The following is a 17,023-nucleotide window of genomic DNA, read 5'->3' as shown; positions in this document are numbered from 1 at the left end:
TCTTTTTTTTTTTTTTTTTAAAGATTTATTTATTTATTATATGTAAGTACACTGTAGCTGTCTTCAGACATTCCAGAAGAGGGAGTCAGATATCGTTAAGGATGGTTGTGAGCCACCATATGGTTGCTGGGATTTGAACTCTGGACCTTTGGAAGAGCAGTCGGGTGCTCTTACCCGCTGAGCCATCTCACCAGCCCATGAAGGGCTATTCTTAAAACTATATACAGAACTCCTAAGCACAAGAACACAAATAATCTGATTTTTAAAAATGCACCAAGGACCCAAACAGATAATTTGCCAGAAGAGACAAATGCTAAGTAAACATAAAAAGATGCTCCCCATTGCACTTAACAGGGAAATGTGAATTTAAATAGCAATGAGCCAATTAAAACCCATCAAAATGCTTCAAATCCTGAGCATGCAACAGTAAAGGCAAGATATACTGGGGACAGTCACTTAGGAATACAGTCTGGCATGCCCACAACTAAATCTCCAGCTATCATATGATCTGGCAAATGTACTCTCTCCTAGCCATAGAAGAAATGAAAATTTATGTCCATATAAGAGCTGCAAGTGCATACTTATAACACTTCTATTTACACTGTTTAAAACTTGAGAACACTCAAGATGTCTTTCGGAGTGGGAATGGCTGGTAAGCCATGTAAAGGGATTATTCAGCACTAAAAGTAAGAGTAAAAGTGGCGAGAAGGCAAGGAAGAGCCTTAAATGAGTGCTGCTAAGTGAAGGACACCAACAGGGAAGGGTTAAAACTTGATTCTGACTAGATGCCATTCAGTCTGAGAAGGCAGCAGGCAGGTCAGTGGTTACAGCCACAGGGTGGAGAAAAGGTGACCTAGAGTTGAACTACAGAGCACAGAGGATTTTTAAGAAACAATAAATTACTCTGGCATTGTAATGATTAATATATGTCATCACACACTTGTCTAAAACTTTAGAATGTACAACACTAAGGGTGAGCCCTATGGATGGAGGAAAGAGTGCAAGCATGGTGTTTGTAACCAGGCTGGAAAGCTTTCTAGCTTTGGGTGCAGGGAGGTTGGACTTCATCCTTCTGAAAGAAGAAAGAACTGTAGCTGGATTTGGATTGTGAGAAGATGCTAGTACTGTTCTGAAGGTGGACTGTGGCAGGAAAGACAACTCTGCTGAGGACCACCAGAGAGACAAGAAATCATGACTAAGACAGCCAGGGTGAGAGAGGGAGAACCAAGCCCTCTCTGAGATAAGTGGAACAGACGAAGGATGCAAGGCATGCCAGGACACCAGGTTTTAGCTCTCGCCCTGCCTGTGCCTTCGACGTGAACGGGCAGCACAGGCTCTGCAGATGAGCTCTTCCTGAGAGCTGAGAGCCAGAGCCCAGCTCTGCATGGCTCTCCTTGCTCTGCCCAGACGTCCCTTCTCACCACCGTCCCACACAAGGCCTGCATCACTCTTGGGACCCTGCTGCTGGAGGGAGGACAGCAGGACCTTTGGTTTGCTGGAGAGGTTAACAGCTTAGCCCTGAAAAACATCAGTTCAGGTACTGTGTGAATATGGCTGAAGATCAAGAACATTGTTATGAACATGAAAAGAGTCAATATGCAAACAGACACACCCACTTTCACCTTCAGAATCACCGCTGGGGACATACCTTGCACAGGTGAAGGGATAGGTCAGAGGCTGGTGGCAGGCTGCCACAAACATATGGCATCCAGTGTGGGCATTTACTTTGCAGTTCCTGACCCCTTAGTGCCTGATCCATCCAAACCACCAAAGACCCAGCTTACTTCACCTGGTTCATTTTAGGAAGTGGCTACTACTCGTGGTTGGCAGCTCCCTGAACCATTCTCAGGAAGAAGGACCTGCTTAGACAGAGACTGTATGACAATTTGCAAGCTAGACTCATTTATGGAAAGTGGAAAGAGAGATTAAAAACAAAACCAAACAAAAAAATCAATCCAAGAGAGACACTGCTGAGAAATTTCTTGCCAAATTTAGTGATGTTTCTCTGGGGAACCAAATTTCCTTAGCAAATGTTCTGGGGTATTCCTTAGCCTGTTCTTGGCATTCCTTGAGGAATTCCCCTGGTAAAAAGATCCACTTTCTGAAAAGAAGCCTCTCCAGTCTTCTGAGCACAGGTCACATGCAGCTGCTTAGTGAGTTTGGCAAGGAGCTCAGTTTTAACACAACATACTGGACAGAGAACTTGCAGAACTGTCCACCAGTACTGGGATCAGGTGTCATGCTCAGGCACCCCCTCTGGCAGTGCACAGGGGGACACTATCCGCAGTGCTCTGCAGTGTGTGCTTGGAGAAGCTTAGGGAACCCTTCCATAGCATGGGAGAAGCTCCCTTTGCACCGCCTCTAGAGCAAGCGTTTACTATATTGCGTGCCTCGGTGTCCTTTCCAACTCACTTCACATTCTGCAGTTTTCCAGATTTAATTGTCCTCTGGTAGTTGCTATTAAGTTCTTCTTAATGGCTTCAACTTTTTAATTGGTGAATTATATATATATAAATGTTGTACCACAAGGCCAAGTGTAGCACCTACTTTATAGGATCAGGCACAAAGGAAGAATGTGTATGTTTGCCTGTGACAATGACAAAACAAAACCATTGCTGGCTACTTTGTTACTGGTACTTAAAACACACACCACCACACGTGTTCTCTCTCTCTCTCTCTCTCTCTCTCTCTCTCTCTCTCTCTCTCTCTCTCTGTCTTTCTCTCTTTTTCCTTTTCTCTCTCTTTCTTGAGCAAGGCTTTATGAAGCCTTGACTTCTAGGGAAACCCATTAGAACTACAGTGTTGAGGCTTGTATTGAATGCCAGGGTTAAATTTCAGGGAACTTTGTTGGTCCGCTGCATACCTGACACTATAGAATAAAGAACTGTTGTTTAAAACGAATGAAAGGAAGGAAGGAAGGAAGGAAGGAAGGAGGGAAGGAAGAAAGGAAGGAAGGAAGGAAGGAAGGAAGGAAGGAAGGAAGGAAGGAAGGGAGAGAGAGCGGGGAGGGGGGTCGGTCAGGATTTAGAGCAAAGAAAACAGAACAAAAACTTGGGAGCTGGTCAGTTCAGGATCAAAGAAGAAAGAATTGGAGGCAATCTGAGCCTAATGTTGGGATAAGGCTTGTAGAAGAAGGGACAAGGGTGGCCATTACCAGGGAAAGAGGGATTGGCCGTGTCTAAGTCATTGGTGTCAACACTGGGTCTTGATTTTGAGAGTTCTTGATTTTGAGAGTTCAGCTGGGAAGTCATGTCCAGAACTCACAAACATGACAGTATGCATACAGGCTGTAAAGAACTCACCGTTAAGGGAGGGAAACCAACTTGTGGGTGTGTAAAATGGACATAATGTAAAATTTGCCATTTTAACCTTTAACATTTTAAGACATTTATTTTTTATTTTATATATGTATGACAGATTTGCCCAAGTGTACATCTGAGCACTATGTATGAGCCTGGAGCCCATGAGGCCAGAAACAGGTATTGGATTTCCTGGAACTGGAGTTACAGATGGTTGTGAGCCATGGTGCAGCCAGTGTTCTTAACCACGGAATCTCTTTAGCTCCATTTTAACCTTTTAACTTACAGAATTTATTTCTACAGGAGTTGGTTCTACCACGTAGGCCCAGGGTATAGAACTCAAGGTGGTCAGGCTCGGCAGCAAGCACCTTTGCCTACAGAGCATCTCACTCACCCTGACCTTGCTTTTACCATTTAAAAATGTCCAGTTCAATGACACTAACATGTCACCATGCTCTCCCATGGTTAAGGTATTAATTTCCAGAATGCTCCATCATTTCAAATAGCTATCTTCTTGCTCCCTTTTCTCTTAGTAATCTCTACTCTCCTTTCTTTTTTACTGTGACCATTCCAGAAACTTCACCTAAATGTAGCTCTTCCAGATAGTCGGTGGTGGCACACATCCTTAACCCCAGTGATTGGGATGCAGAGGCTGGCGGCTGGCATGTGCGCGCACACACTTATGGAAGGCAGGTGACAATGTTGAGTGCTGCCCTCAATCCCTCGCCACCTTGATTTTGTTTTAGACAGGGTCTTTCACCAAACCTGAAATTCACAGAATGGGGAGGCTGGTTGGCCAGTGAGCTCCAGGGATCTGTCTCCCCAGACTGGGAGCACAAGTGTGTGCTTGTCTATTTACACAGCTGTGAGCACCAAAACTTAAATCTTCAAGCAACTTTAGCAATATCACAGCGGCTGCCTCTCTTTTGTCTGCTGGATTTTCTTTTGTCTTGATGTGAGTTTTTTTCTTCCTTAATCAACCATATTCACCTGGTTATTATATTAAAAAGGAGTTTTCATGTGTCCTAATAATCTTTATTGAAATTGTTAATGCTATGTTCTTTGAAACTTCAGGAAGTAATTGCTTTAAATATTACAGTTAGCAAAGGAGTCTCCTTGTCTATTCCCTCTGTAAACAAGGAGAGCACAGCCATTACCAGGAAGCTCTCTGGGTACATGGTGTGGACAACAGAACAGATACAGGAAAACAAGTCTAAAGACCAAAACTTGGCAAGCCAGGTGTTAGGACAAGTGACACAAGACGCGTTCTAAATGTCTAGAAATGTCCCACATCAGGAGAAGGCTTGAGACAAAGGGCAGAAAAACAGTAGGATTCCTCTGGAGTCATTGGCCAGTCCACTGTGTTCAGGTGAGAGGCTCTGGACAAAGGGCTAACAGAAGCTCCTTGGTGTTCCTTACAAAGGAGGTGTGAACAGTTCCATTCACCTTGCCTCTAGGCACAGCCACCACCGTCCTGGGCCTCTAGGTGCAGCCACCACTGCCCTGAGGCTCATGCATCAGTAGATGGTAAGTTTCAGAATGGGAAACTGGAAGAGAAAGGAACAGAAAGGGGAAGTGAGAGGAAGCCGTGGAAAGGAGGGTTTGTGTAATCACAGCCCGGCTCAGAGTCCCCTTCTGCTGTAGGCATTCCCCACTCTTAGAGGAGGAAGGCAAAACAAGGTAGCTAATGATTCTGCTTCTCCTTGCCCACCTAATCCTAACCTGTCAAGAATCTGGACCTTTGTAACCAAGCATATCTCTCTTTGGGGGTGTGGTGTGGTGGGGGCAGGTGTGGAGGTGGGGTGGGGGTGGGGTAAGGAGCAGGGAAACTTAAGTGGGGGGCTAACCATTTGCCCTATCAGTTCAGGTTGTACAGGTTATCTTCCAGAAAGGAAGGGAAATGGCTATCCTTGTCCCAGGCCAAACACTGAGGCTGGACACAGCTTGTTATGTCTGGCCTCCTCCATGTGAAGTAGGCCCATGGATTTTATTCCATAGTGAGCAGTGGAACATAGGTTATAGCCCCATATGACAAACAACTTACAAATTTATAATAAGTGTTAGTTGTTATATTATTGTTTTTTTTTGTTTGTTTGTTTTTCTTTTTCGAGACAGGGTTTCTCTGTAGCCCTGGCTGTCCTGGAACTCACTTTGTAGACCAGGCTGGCCTCGAACTCAGAAATCCACTTGCCTCTGCCTCCCGAGTGCTGGGATTAAAGGCGTGTGCCACCATGCCCAGCTCAAGTGTTAGTTTGTAAAATAAATAAGTCTTTCAATAATTACATTTGCTTCCTGCCTTGTTGCTCGAGTTTTTCATTTCTGTTTGCTTACAGCCTTAAGCTCTGGCCAGAACTACCCAGGGAATTCCTGCCTTGACACCTCCCTGCCCACCTCAGTCCCAGAAAAGAAAAGAAAAGAAAAGAAAAGAAGAGAAAAGAAGAGAAAAGAAGAGAAAAGAAAAGAAAAGTAGGCAGCCAAGTGTTGGTGTTGCATGACTTTAATCCAGCACTCAGAATGCAGAGGCAGGCAGATCCCTGAGTTCAAGGCCAGCCTGGGCTACACAGAGAAATTTTTTTTTTTTTTTCTGAGACAGGGTTTCTCTGTGTAGCCCTGGCTGTCCTGGAACTCACTTTGTAGACCAGGCTGGCCTCGCACTCAGAAATCTACCTGCCTCTGCCTCCTAGGTGCTGGGATTAAAGGCATGCACCACCACGCCCGGCTCTTCACAGAGAAATCTCGTGTCATTAAAAAAAAAGAAGAAGAGGAAGAAGAAAAAGAAAAAAGAAAGAAAGAAAAAACAAAACCCATTCCCAGTCATTTACAGTTCAGCAGCTCCTGGCTACACTGACAAGTAGTTTATTAATATAGTTTCTAAATAAAAAGAGTATTTTAATCTCTCTCTCCCCCCTTCTCTGTCTCCCTCCCTCCCCCTCCCTCTCCTCCTTTCTTAGCCCTGGTTAGCCCAGAACTTGCTAAATAGACCAGGCTGTCCTCAGAACCTGCCTTCCAAGCGCTGGAAAGCCGGTTTCTTTGGAGGAGTTAAGAACCTGCGGACTCCCGCGGCAGCACCAGGTAACATAAGCTCCTCCGTCTGTCGGGGGGATTGTAATCAGAAGGGTATTTTATTTTGTCGCTGAAGCAAGCATTTTACTTTAGGCTGTGTCTACAACTTTAGCGACAAATTTACTCAGGGTATCTGAGGATTACTCTGAGGGTAAGCAATGAAAATATCAATTAGATTAATGTGTAGGGTAAAAACAATGATTGATATTTTTATTACCTTGTGTATATCTGTAGCTTTAAAGAGCCTTCACCATTAAAGCCAGCAATCATTTCTGACTTTTTTTTTCATTTTTGACTCTTTGACAGTTTCAGATATGAAATATAATGAATTTAGTCATGTTCACTCCAATGCCTTTCTCTCATCTGCTTCTCACCTGTGGGGACTTTTACTCTTCCCAGCTTGTCCCCTACATTTGGGTCCTCTTTTCACAGGTGTCTCCCTAAATTTGGTGGAACTGCTTGCACGGCGGCGGGTGGGAGGCTTTACTGGAGCATGGGTTGTATAGCAGTGGCAACACCATGGGAGAAAACACTCTCTTTTCACCACTAGTAGCTGACCCCAGTCTCCTGACACTTCCCATCAATGCCCCACTCTCTTCAGTTTCCAAGCTCACTAATATTTACTCTTCCTTTATCAACTCTTCAGATCCATCCAGGTTATCGATGCCACAGGAAGATCTCTAGTTTTCATTGGCTCTCCCATTAAATATTTTTCTTTCTTTCTCTTTCTTTCTTTCTTTCTTTCTTTCTTTCTTTCTTTCTTTCTTTCTTTCTTTCTTTCTTTCTTTCTTTCTTTCCTTCTTTCTTTCTTTCTTTCTTTCTTTCTTTTTTTCTTTCCTTCTTTCTCTCTTTCCTTCTTTCTTTCTTTCTTTTTTAGGACAGGGTTTTTCTGTATCCTGGTCTGTCCTTGAACTTCTGATTTCCTCCTTCTACTTCCTAGTGCTGGCACTTACTGGCTTTTATGTGGTACTTACTGGCAGTTGAACTCAAGTCTCTGCATACTGGGCAAGCATTTGATTAACTCACACCCTCACCCCTGCATCTTAATCTTATGTTTGTAACTGGGAACAGTTCTCTCTTTTTCAAGAAAGGTTGAGCATTAGTAAGCAAGTAAAGGTTCTTTGGAGGAAAATTAGCCCTTGTGGCCATCTCACACTCCACACAGCCTGCCCCTACCTCATCAGCACTTAGGAGTGGTTTTATCTGTGCATAAGAGTCTTTCTTACCAGTTGTTGTTGGCAGTAGCTTTGCCTCTCTGACCTCTCAGGTCTCTCGTATTCTAGAGGAGGGGTAAAAATAGCTCACAAGATGCTATTTGTGGGCTTTCTCTAGGGTGTTTCATTTGTAAAGATTTTGTACAAATTTCTCACTTTAACTTACAGTTTGTTTTTACTTAAAAAGAAGCTTTCTACATTAAATATTTAAGTAAAGACAATGTAGATGGCATATTGACACCTTCAGGAATAAGCACAAAGTTCTTTTGTAAGGAACTGCTAGAAGCATAATGTATTTAATATTGAGGATGCTAGAGCTGCATAGCCACAAGCTGGATTGCTGGTGATCTTACAGAAGAAGAAACTGAGGCCCATCTTTAAAGTGGCCAGAACTGCTGAATGTTAGAAACAGGATACGGCTCCAGAGCCTGGGAATCCTTCTTCATTTCACGCCTATCTGTCTCTCCATCACCTTCCACTCTCAGGCCTTCCACTTACTTGTGAGGTACAGGAGCATGCCATGGGGGTAAAGGACACAAGAGTAGGCAAAGTGATTGCCACTGTCCAACTGACGGTTGTCAGCATCCCCCCTCTGAGTGTCTGCCTGACTTTCAGATTCGTTCACAGATTGAGAAAAAACATGTAAAGCACATGCCAGGTTGTCTGGTGCTGTAGAAGGACTGGGTAACATGAGGAGTGAGACATAGAATCACTCCCCCGTAGTCAGAGTTTGCGCCTGGAGAGAAGTGGTTAAGAGTGCTCACTGTTCTTCCAGAGGACTTGGAGTTGAGCTCACAACATCCATGTGGATGGCTCACAACTATTTATAACTCCAGCTCCTGGAGATCCAATGTTCTTTTCTGGCCTGATGCTCGTGGGTCAGTGAAAGCAATGCCACGCTTAGGAAGCCCTGTCATGCCTAGTAAACACCCTTGGTCACCCCTAGGAGAGGTGACTTGGTTCTCTTGATGGGTGACGCCTTGTTTAAGGATTCAGTCTTGAAGACTGACAGCCCACCACTATCATTGTCATTGTCAGGCAGATCAATTGTTCCTGGCCTCATGATTAGCCGCCATGCCTCTTACTGGGGCTGTGTTGTTTATGGCTCCATTGTGTTTGTGGGATGAGGTCAGAGTGTGAGGGTTCAGGAATAGCCACACAAACCACTCAGACACCAACCTTGGTTAGGTATCAATAGTTTATTAAACACACGCTCCAAGACTGATTCATCAGGATCAGAGCCAGGAGTCGGGATCCAAAACTGCAACGCTCACGCGCCTCAGAACCAGTCTTTATATGGGAAAACCAAGGAACAGGTGCGTTTGCAACATTTACATTTGCAACAAACGGATAGGCTATGTAGACAGAGCAGCTCTGTCTGACCTTTAAGATGATAGGCTGGGTCTAGAGGCACAGAGGCTAGGTGATCTCCAAAGTCCACGAGGCTCCCTGACAAAGTACAACTTGTTTTTGTCAAGGCAAGGAACAATAGGTCAAGTTAAGGCTATAACTACAAAATGAAGGCTGAGGGAATATGGCAGAGCTCTTATCAAGTTTTAATATTTAACAAGAGCCCAGCTGACTCGCACTAGCTACCACATGCCTCAATCCTCAGCAGCTGGTCTCCTCACTGAGGTGAGGCAGAAGGGCCAGCACTCCCTGCTTCCTCCTTGGAGTTCTCTCTGCCACTTTCCCAGAAATCATTGTCTTTGATCTCATAACCAGTTAATCTTTCAGATCATGATGAATGAGTCAGGAGGCTTGTAGCTCTCCAGAGCCCTGTGTATTCTTACCTGGGACCACTTCACTCCCCTCCAGACCCAGGAGGTGCCCTTCCCTAAAGCCTCGCTCCTCTTACCTCCCAAAATGCTCCCTGTGTGAGGTTAGAGACCACAGACCTATTGTTTGAAGACATCCAGGTATAAATTCTTTTCTCCTGGTGGGTGAAAGCGTAGTAATTGGCTGTGCTCTTTTCTATTACCATATTCTATGCTACCATTATGTTACAGACAGGGAAGATGAAAGGAAGCAGTTAGTGAGTGGTTGAGACCAATTAAAAGCTCATCCCAAGACCAAACCTGCATTTATGTGTACATGTTTTCTGTGTGGAGCACACATGACTGTGAGTATGTGTTCGTGTGACATATCCATGTTTCTCAGGAGCAGAGGCCAATGGCTGGGATAGTTCTCAACTGCTCTCCTTACTTTTTTTTTTTTTTTTTTTTTGTAGATGTTTTCTTCATTTACATTTCAAATGTTATCCCCTTTCCTAGTTTCCTAGTTTCCCCTATACTCCCCCTCCTCCAACTCCCCAACTCACCCACTCCCACTTCCTGGCCCTGGCATTCCCCTATAATGGGGCCTAGAATCTTTGCAAGACCAAGGGCCTTTCCTCCCATTGACGGCTGTCTAGGCCATCTTCTGCTACACATGCAGCTAGAGACACGAGCTCCGGGGGTACTGGTTAGTTCATATTGTTGTCCCTCCTAAAGGGGACACTGTCTGTAAGACAAAAGGCCAGATTGGGAAGAGATCGTTACCAATCCAAAATCTGATAGGGGACTAATATTCAATATATATAAAGAACTCAAGAAACTGGATTCCAGAAAATCAAATAACCCCATTAAAAAATGGGGTACAGAGCTAAACAAAGAATTCTCAACTGAGGAATACCGAATGGCTGAGAAACACCTGAAAAAATGTTCAACATCCTTAATCATCAGGGAAATGCAAATCAAAACAACCCTGAGATTCCACCAGTCAGAATGGCTAAGATTAAAAATTCAGGTGATAGCAGATGCTGGCGAGGATGTGGAGAAACAGGAACACTCCTCCATTGCTGGTGGGATTGCAAGCTTGTACAACCACTCTGGAAATCAGTCTGGTGGTTCCTCAGAAAATTGGACATAGTACTACCGGAGGATCCAGCAATACCTCTACTGGACTTATACCCAGAAGGTGCTCCAACTTGTAATAAGGACACATGTTCCACTATGTTCATAGCTGCTCTCCTTACTTTTTGAGACAAGACCTCTCGCTGAACCTGGAGTTTACCGATTCAGCTAGACTGCTGGTCCCAATAAGCCCCAGGGATTCTCTCTTTTGACTTCCAAAGATTAGAATTACACATGTATGTTGCTGTGCCTGGATTTTAAAGTGGGTGTTGGGATCCAAACCCAGTTCCTTAGATCTGAACACAGTAAACACTTTACCTACCGACAGAGCTCTTCATCCCCCAAACCTATGCTCTAATTATTCAAGCTGCTTTCTCATCTTTCTGGCATTATTTAAAATTTAGGTACGTATGTACACAAAATGATAGTTATGGGAGCATAACATCCTCATATATGGGGGACCAGAAGATGCCATCACAGACTCCCAGAACCAACTTAAAGTACATGGCAGTGAATGCCCAGTGGCACCTTTCAATTCAATGCACTGTGTGTGTGTGTGTGTGTGCGTGTGCGTGTGCGTGTGCGTGTGCGTGTGTGTGTGTGTGTGTGTGTGTGTGTGTGTGTGTGTGTACTTTATGGTTCTGGGGCTTGAGTCAGGATCTCATACATGGTAGGAAGTATTCTACCACTGAGCTACATCCATAGCCCTCAGCTATTTTTTAAAAAATAGTTTAGAGTTTGGCTTTAATACATAAATGTTTTCAGACTTACTATGATGTTTATCTTATGTTAATTTTTGATTCAATAAACCCTTTTTAGAGGAGAAGGCCTTGAGAGAGTAAAGCCAGGCATATGACAAAGCCCTAACTATTCTTGAATGCAATGGCTGGTGGGTTTTGGTAATTCCCAATTGATTACTTTTGATCTTTAAAAATTTATGTGTATGTGTGTATGTTTCTGCACCATGCCAGTGCAGGTACTTGTGGAGACCAGAAGAGGGCGTAGGATCCCCAGGAACTGGAGTTAAAGGTGGTTGTGAGCCACCTATGTTTGTAAGCTGTCTGACCCAGACCTGAGGAGTAAACTCAAGACACTCTTGAAGAGAAATAAGCCCTCTTAACCAGTGAGCCATCTCTCCAACTCTCTATTTGTGGCCTTTCCTGTCCTGATGTAAATCATGTCCGCTTTAGCTGGCACCTTTACATGGTTTGTGACTATTAAATAACAGACTCTATTCCTTTACTGTTAGGATTTTCTCTTTCCTTCTTCTCAGCCTCCCCCTCTCCTGCTCTTCCATCTTTCCTCTCCTCTCCTCTCCTCTCTCTCCTCTTCTCTCCTCTTCTCTCTTCTGCCTCCTCCTTCTCTTTCATTTTCTCCTCCTTGGTCTCCCTCTTTGACAGGGCCCACTGTGTAGCTTAGTTGACATTGTCACCCTCCTCCAGCCTCCCAACTGCTGGTGTCATAGGCTAGTCCCACCACACTTGGCCTCATTTTCCCCCCTACTTCTTTGATTTGAAGAAATTGCATTCAGTTGTAAAGAAAGAGCGTTTTTCCACCCTGGTTATTCCACCACTTCAGTCACAGCACTGAGCCTCGTTCTAGTCATTCCTGTCTGAGGATTTTCCACGGTACTTTGCACAATCAGAAGAGTTCCCTTTGGTGACTGTGAAATGGTGCGGCTGCTGCTTCTTTCCTGAGAAGCACATTATTGACCGGACTTTCTTTTTTCTTTTTTTTTTTTTTTTTAAAGATTTATTTATTTATTATATGTAATGCAGATGGTTGTAAGCCACCATGTGGTTGCTGGGATTTGAACTCGGGACCTTCAGAAGAGCAGCCAGGTGCTTTTACCTGCCTGAGCCATCTCACCAGCCCTTGACCGGACTTTCTTACCTCTTGAAGTTCACACTGGCCTGAAATGATGCCCCAGATCTGTATGCTAGCAGGGCTAGTTCTGTAGGGACAGAATTTGTCTTTAGGGCTTGGGTTTGGAGAATACTCATGAGAAGACAGACCCAAGGCTCTTGAGGGTCTGACCCTAGTTTGTGCTGCTCTGCCAAGATCAGTTTTTTTTTTTTTTTTTTAAAAGGACTGAGCCATGATCTAGTGTTGGAACTGGGAATACTGTGGGCCACTAGGTTTTGCAGTGTTCAGCAGTTGGCTAACATGCAGGAGATGACAGAGGGCTATAGCAGGACCATGGACTTTGGAGATAGCTACATCTGGATTCAGATCTTACTTTTGCCACACAGGCAAGTCTCAGCTCTAAAACAGGTTAATACAGGCATGCTTGGACTTCCTTGCCTCTGATGCCTGGATCCAGGTAGGATAATTTAGTTGCCTCAAAATTAAAACTACACATTCCAGCCTTTGTCTCATGGCTTTCTATAAATTCTAAGATGTCCACAGACTCAGTGGACAGGAAATTAAGTGTCCATCCCATTGGCCAAACTGTAAATATCTGTTCCATAATTTCTTTCAACATATAGGGAATTTATACTGTGGTTTAAAGTATCCAAGTGGATGGTAACACCTGGCTGGGTCCTGTAAAAGCTGTCACATCATGGCAGGAGTGTATGGGGGAGAAAAACCATTGACACCAAAAGTCGGGAAGCAAAGAGGATGAGAAGAGGGTTCTACAAACTATAGACATCTATATCTAGAGAAGCATCCACCTAATGTGCAAGGCTGGATCTAAAGTAAAGCAAACAACAATAAAATTCATCCAACTAGATCTCCTGTTCCTCTCTCAGGGGCATCAAGAATCTCTGGAGGGGGAGGATGTGGATGGCTTGCTGCCCTGGAACATTCCAGCTGTGCATTTCAGAAAGATGGGACATTGCCACAGAGGCTCAGGGCACTCTGCCCAGGGCTTACCTTAAGTTTGGAAGGCAAGGCTCATTAAAGAGACTGTGGGCATTTTCAAAGGAATTCCCAGCAGTGTGGTGGTCACAGCACCAGTGGAAGGAGGAAAAAAAGGAGATAATCTGGACAAAGAACAAAGGCTGTAGATGCAGAGTAAACAAACCACAGTCTGTCCCCAGGGAAAGACCAGGGTGTCAGAGCACGTGATCTGTCCCCGTGCTTCTCAGACAGTTCAAGAAGAACCAGATGTCTCATTGATGAAGAATGTAACTTGCAATGTGCCAATGCTGAGGGCAGCGTGGGGACAGACTCTTGGCCTTTCTGTGCATTGCTCATTGCTTAGCCTTGCTTTCCTTTTTTCTCCCCTCAAATGCCTCCAATGCTTCTTCCCTTTTGGGCTCCATCTAGGAGCTCCCTGTCTATTCACAGCCTTCAGCAGGTTCCAGTGCAGAGCTGAGAACTGCTGTGTGACACAGAGAAAAGCAACACTCTTCCGTCAGCTCTGCTGCATGCATTTGCCTTGAGTGTGCCTGAACTGAAGTGGATCTCAGGAGGTCCAAGATGATCAGACTTAGGCTCCACTCCCTAGCTTTAACCTCTTAGCTCTGACAGGTTAGGTTTACTGAGCTTGAAAATGGAGAAAGAAAAATATTCATCTCACTTAATGTGACCATTAGCAACCTGCATGACTCAACAGTGTCTGGCACACAATGAATGCTCTAAAGAAAGGACCACTTAATGAAACTCAATGAAAATGCTCACACACTATAGGTGGGGATGTACTTTAGTATAATTACAATCACTTTGAAAACAATTTAGTGGTACATAATATAACTCAATCCATTGATTATGATCCAACAATTCCATTCTTAGGTGTGTTCCCAGATAAATATTCTCTCAGGCGCATAAATGGCATGAATGTGCAGCAAATTCATATGTAGAAATGTGTCCATAATTTAACAGGGAAACATGATATGGTCAGCTTGTACATCTAGCCATTCTATCCTCTACAAAGGCACCTAAAACTACCTACAGTGATCAATAAACCTCAGGTTAAAGTCATTTATAACTGTATTATTGCCTGAGATATTCCAAGAATAAGAAAGCTGCTAATTATTTCATCCCAACATATGGCTCTCCTCACTGTGAACAACCTGAGAGAGATTCAATGTCCTTTCCTGTGGTTTTCTCACTCACTCTTGTCCTTGTCTTTTGATCTCTTCCTCCAACTCTTGCCAAAACAACTGCATTGTGCAAGACAAGTTAAACTTTATCCTCAGGCATGTTAAATGGCATACTGGATCAGAGGAAGGAATGTTAGATTGAGAACAGATTATGAAGACAAGTGCATTTGGAAAACATGTTAATTTGTTCACCAAAGTCATTTACTATTTTCAAACTGAAACATATTTGCCAGAAGATTCCCAATCCTGCTCCCCCTTCAAGTTCTGAGAACAGAGCTGGGATTATGGAATTTGGAGAACAAAAAGAAACTTTTTAGTCTAACTACATCATCAAGTCACCTTGGGGCAGGATCAACAGTAAAGACACACACTAGGCAGCTGTAAAACAACCTGAGGAGAATGTATCTTCTTTCGTTCAGACCTGCTGGGGGAAAGTGCAGAATATCTTTTCTCTTAGACTCTTCTAGTTCTCCTGTGGGAGTCAGAAACTCCTCTACTGGCCTTTCTGTACACTTTGCCTCAAATGGTACTTTGCTGCGTATTTTAGTTGTAAATATTCACAGAAGCACTTTGATACTGTTAGAGTAAATGATGAGAACAGAAGTGAGGACAAACCATGGATGTGTCTCAATGAAAACACCCTGGGCCCCTTCTGATAACTCAAAAATACATGTTCAGACTTCCGAGTAAGACCTTGCATAGTTGGTTTAGCATCTACTTTGTGACATAGAGGCCTGAGCTGTCTCCTAGTGGGTTTGGGAAAAGATGAAAGAAGGAATGTGACTTCCTTCCTTCTAGCCACCTAGCTTAGGGCTGCCATTTTGGATCAGGTTAAATGGAAGAACACCTGAATCCAATCACAGAAAATTGAAAGGGAGTCACTAGTGACACACCTGCCAGGAGAGTCTGTCTGTCTTTCAGTAGAGTTTCTGCTGCTTTCAGAGGGTGCTGCTCACCATCTATACAGAGGCTGAGAGAGAATCATCAGTGGTCACCAGAGAGTGAGCTGTCATTAGATGGCAACTTTCCATTTGATTAACCTGAAGTGAAGGGAAGAGCAGTGTTTTCCTTGGTTTTCCTGGAGGATAGTTCCTGGACTCTATAGATCCAGTGTCTACGTATGCATAGGATTCTCCTGTAAAGGCAAGTTATCTGTATGCTACGTTTTTCTAATGAAATGTAAATTATATACAGACAGCAGAATGGCATACTTTAGTGAATAATGCCAAGGGAAATAATACATATGCTCAGAACAGAGGTAAGTGTCTCTCACTATATTTTACCCCCGTGTGGCTAATCTGTGAATAGAAAACCCTCAGATATGGAAGTTTCACCATGTATAAGTTATTTTTTTAATACTTCTTACATCTAATAGGGTAAGTGCTGTAAACAATGACACAAAACTGTCTCTTATGCTTTAGAGCCTGTTTCTTCCCAAACTGTACAGGAGTTATAGCTAAGAATCACTGTACCCCTGATTCAACAAAGACATGATAATGATTTGAGAGAATTACTTTTTGGGTCATGGGGTTAACCACAGTCAGTACATTTTCTAAGTTTTTATTTAATCTGGAATTTAAAGAAGAAAAATTCCAGGTTACCAGTTATCAATTCATATGATGTTACAGGTCACCAGATCTTGTAAGATCTCAAGGGAAGTTTGTAAATTCTCCATAATATCTCAAAAACAAAATTAACTAATCATATTAAAAACAACAATAAGTGAAACCCTCAAGACTACAAGGAACTACTCCCCAAACTTTGTATAATTTGAGTCACGTGTTTAAACTGCTAAATGTCCCCAGGAGGTCAAGAGCTATTCTTATTTGTTTTACAAAGAAGGAAACCAAGAAGAGATCAGAGAATTTGAAGAACATCGCATAGCTGAAGACAAGTTCTCAGAACGCAGCCAGTCTGTCCCCAGAGCACATGTCGTATTGTTTCCCACTACATCACTCTGCATAGTGGAGCATCTTCGGCCTTCAGCCCCTGGGTAGTGCTGGACAGAAAGAAGGTGTCCTTCTGGTTGCTCAGTACTAGATGTCTTCAGCCTGGTGTTGCATTGCTCTGTGCTTCTTGCCAAAGATCCCACGTTGCAGGAATTTCACGGCTTACTACATCACTTTGATCTTCTTGCTTATTTATGTTTTTATAATATAAGAACTTTACCAAGATAGAATTTACACATATATAATTCACTCATTTAAAATGAACAATTCAGTGGCTTTTGTGTCTTCATAGAATTGTACAACCATCACTACTATCAGTTCTAGAACATTTCCAACCACCCAGAAAAGAAACTTTATATCTGTCCCAGCTGCTTTACTCCCTACAACTTCTGACAAATGCTCTCCTTTCTGTTTCTATGTATTTTTCTATCATCAACATTTCACATAAATAGAATCGTACAATATGTGACATTTTGTGTCCACCTTCTTACTTAGAATGAGGTTTTCAAAAATTTCCCATATAATAGCATGTCTCTGCCCTTCATTCCTTTTTTG

The sequence above is a fragment of the Mus pahari genome, chromosome 10, assembly GCF_900095145.1.
Source record: "Mus pahari chromosome 10, PAHARI_EIJ_v1.1, whole genome shotgun sequence".
NCBI classification, from domain to species: Eukaryota; Metazoa; Chordata; class Mammalia; order Rodentia; family Muridae; genus Mus; species Mus pahari.
Note: the sequence above shows the minus strand (reverse complement) of the source record.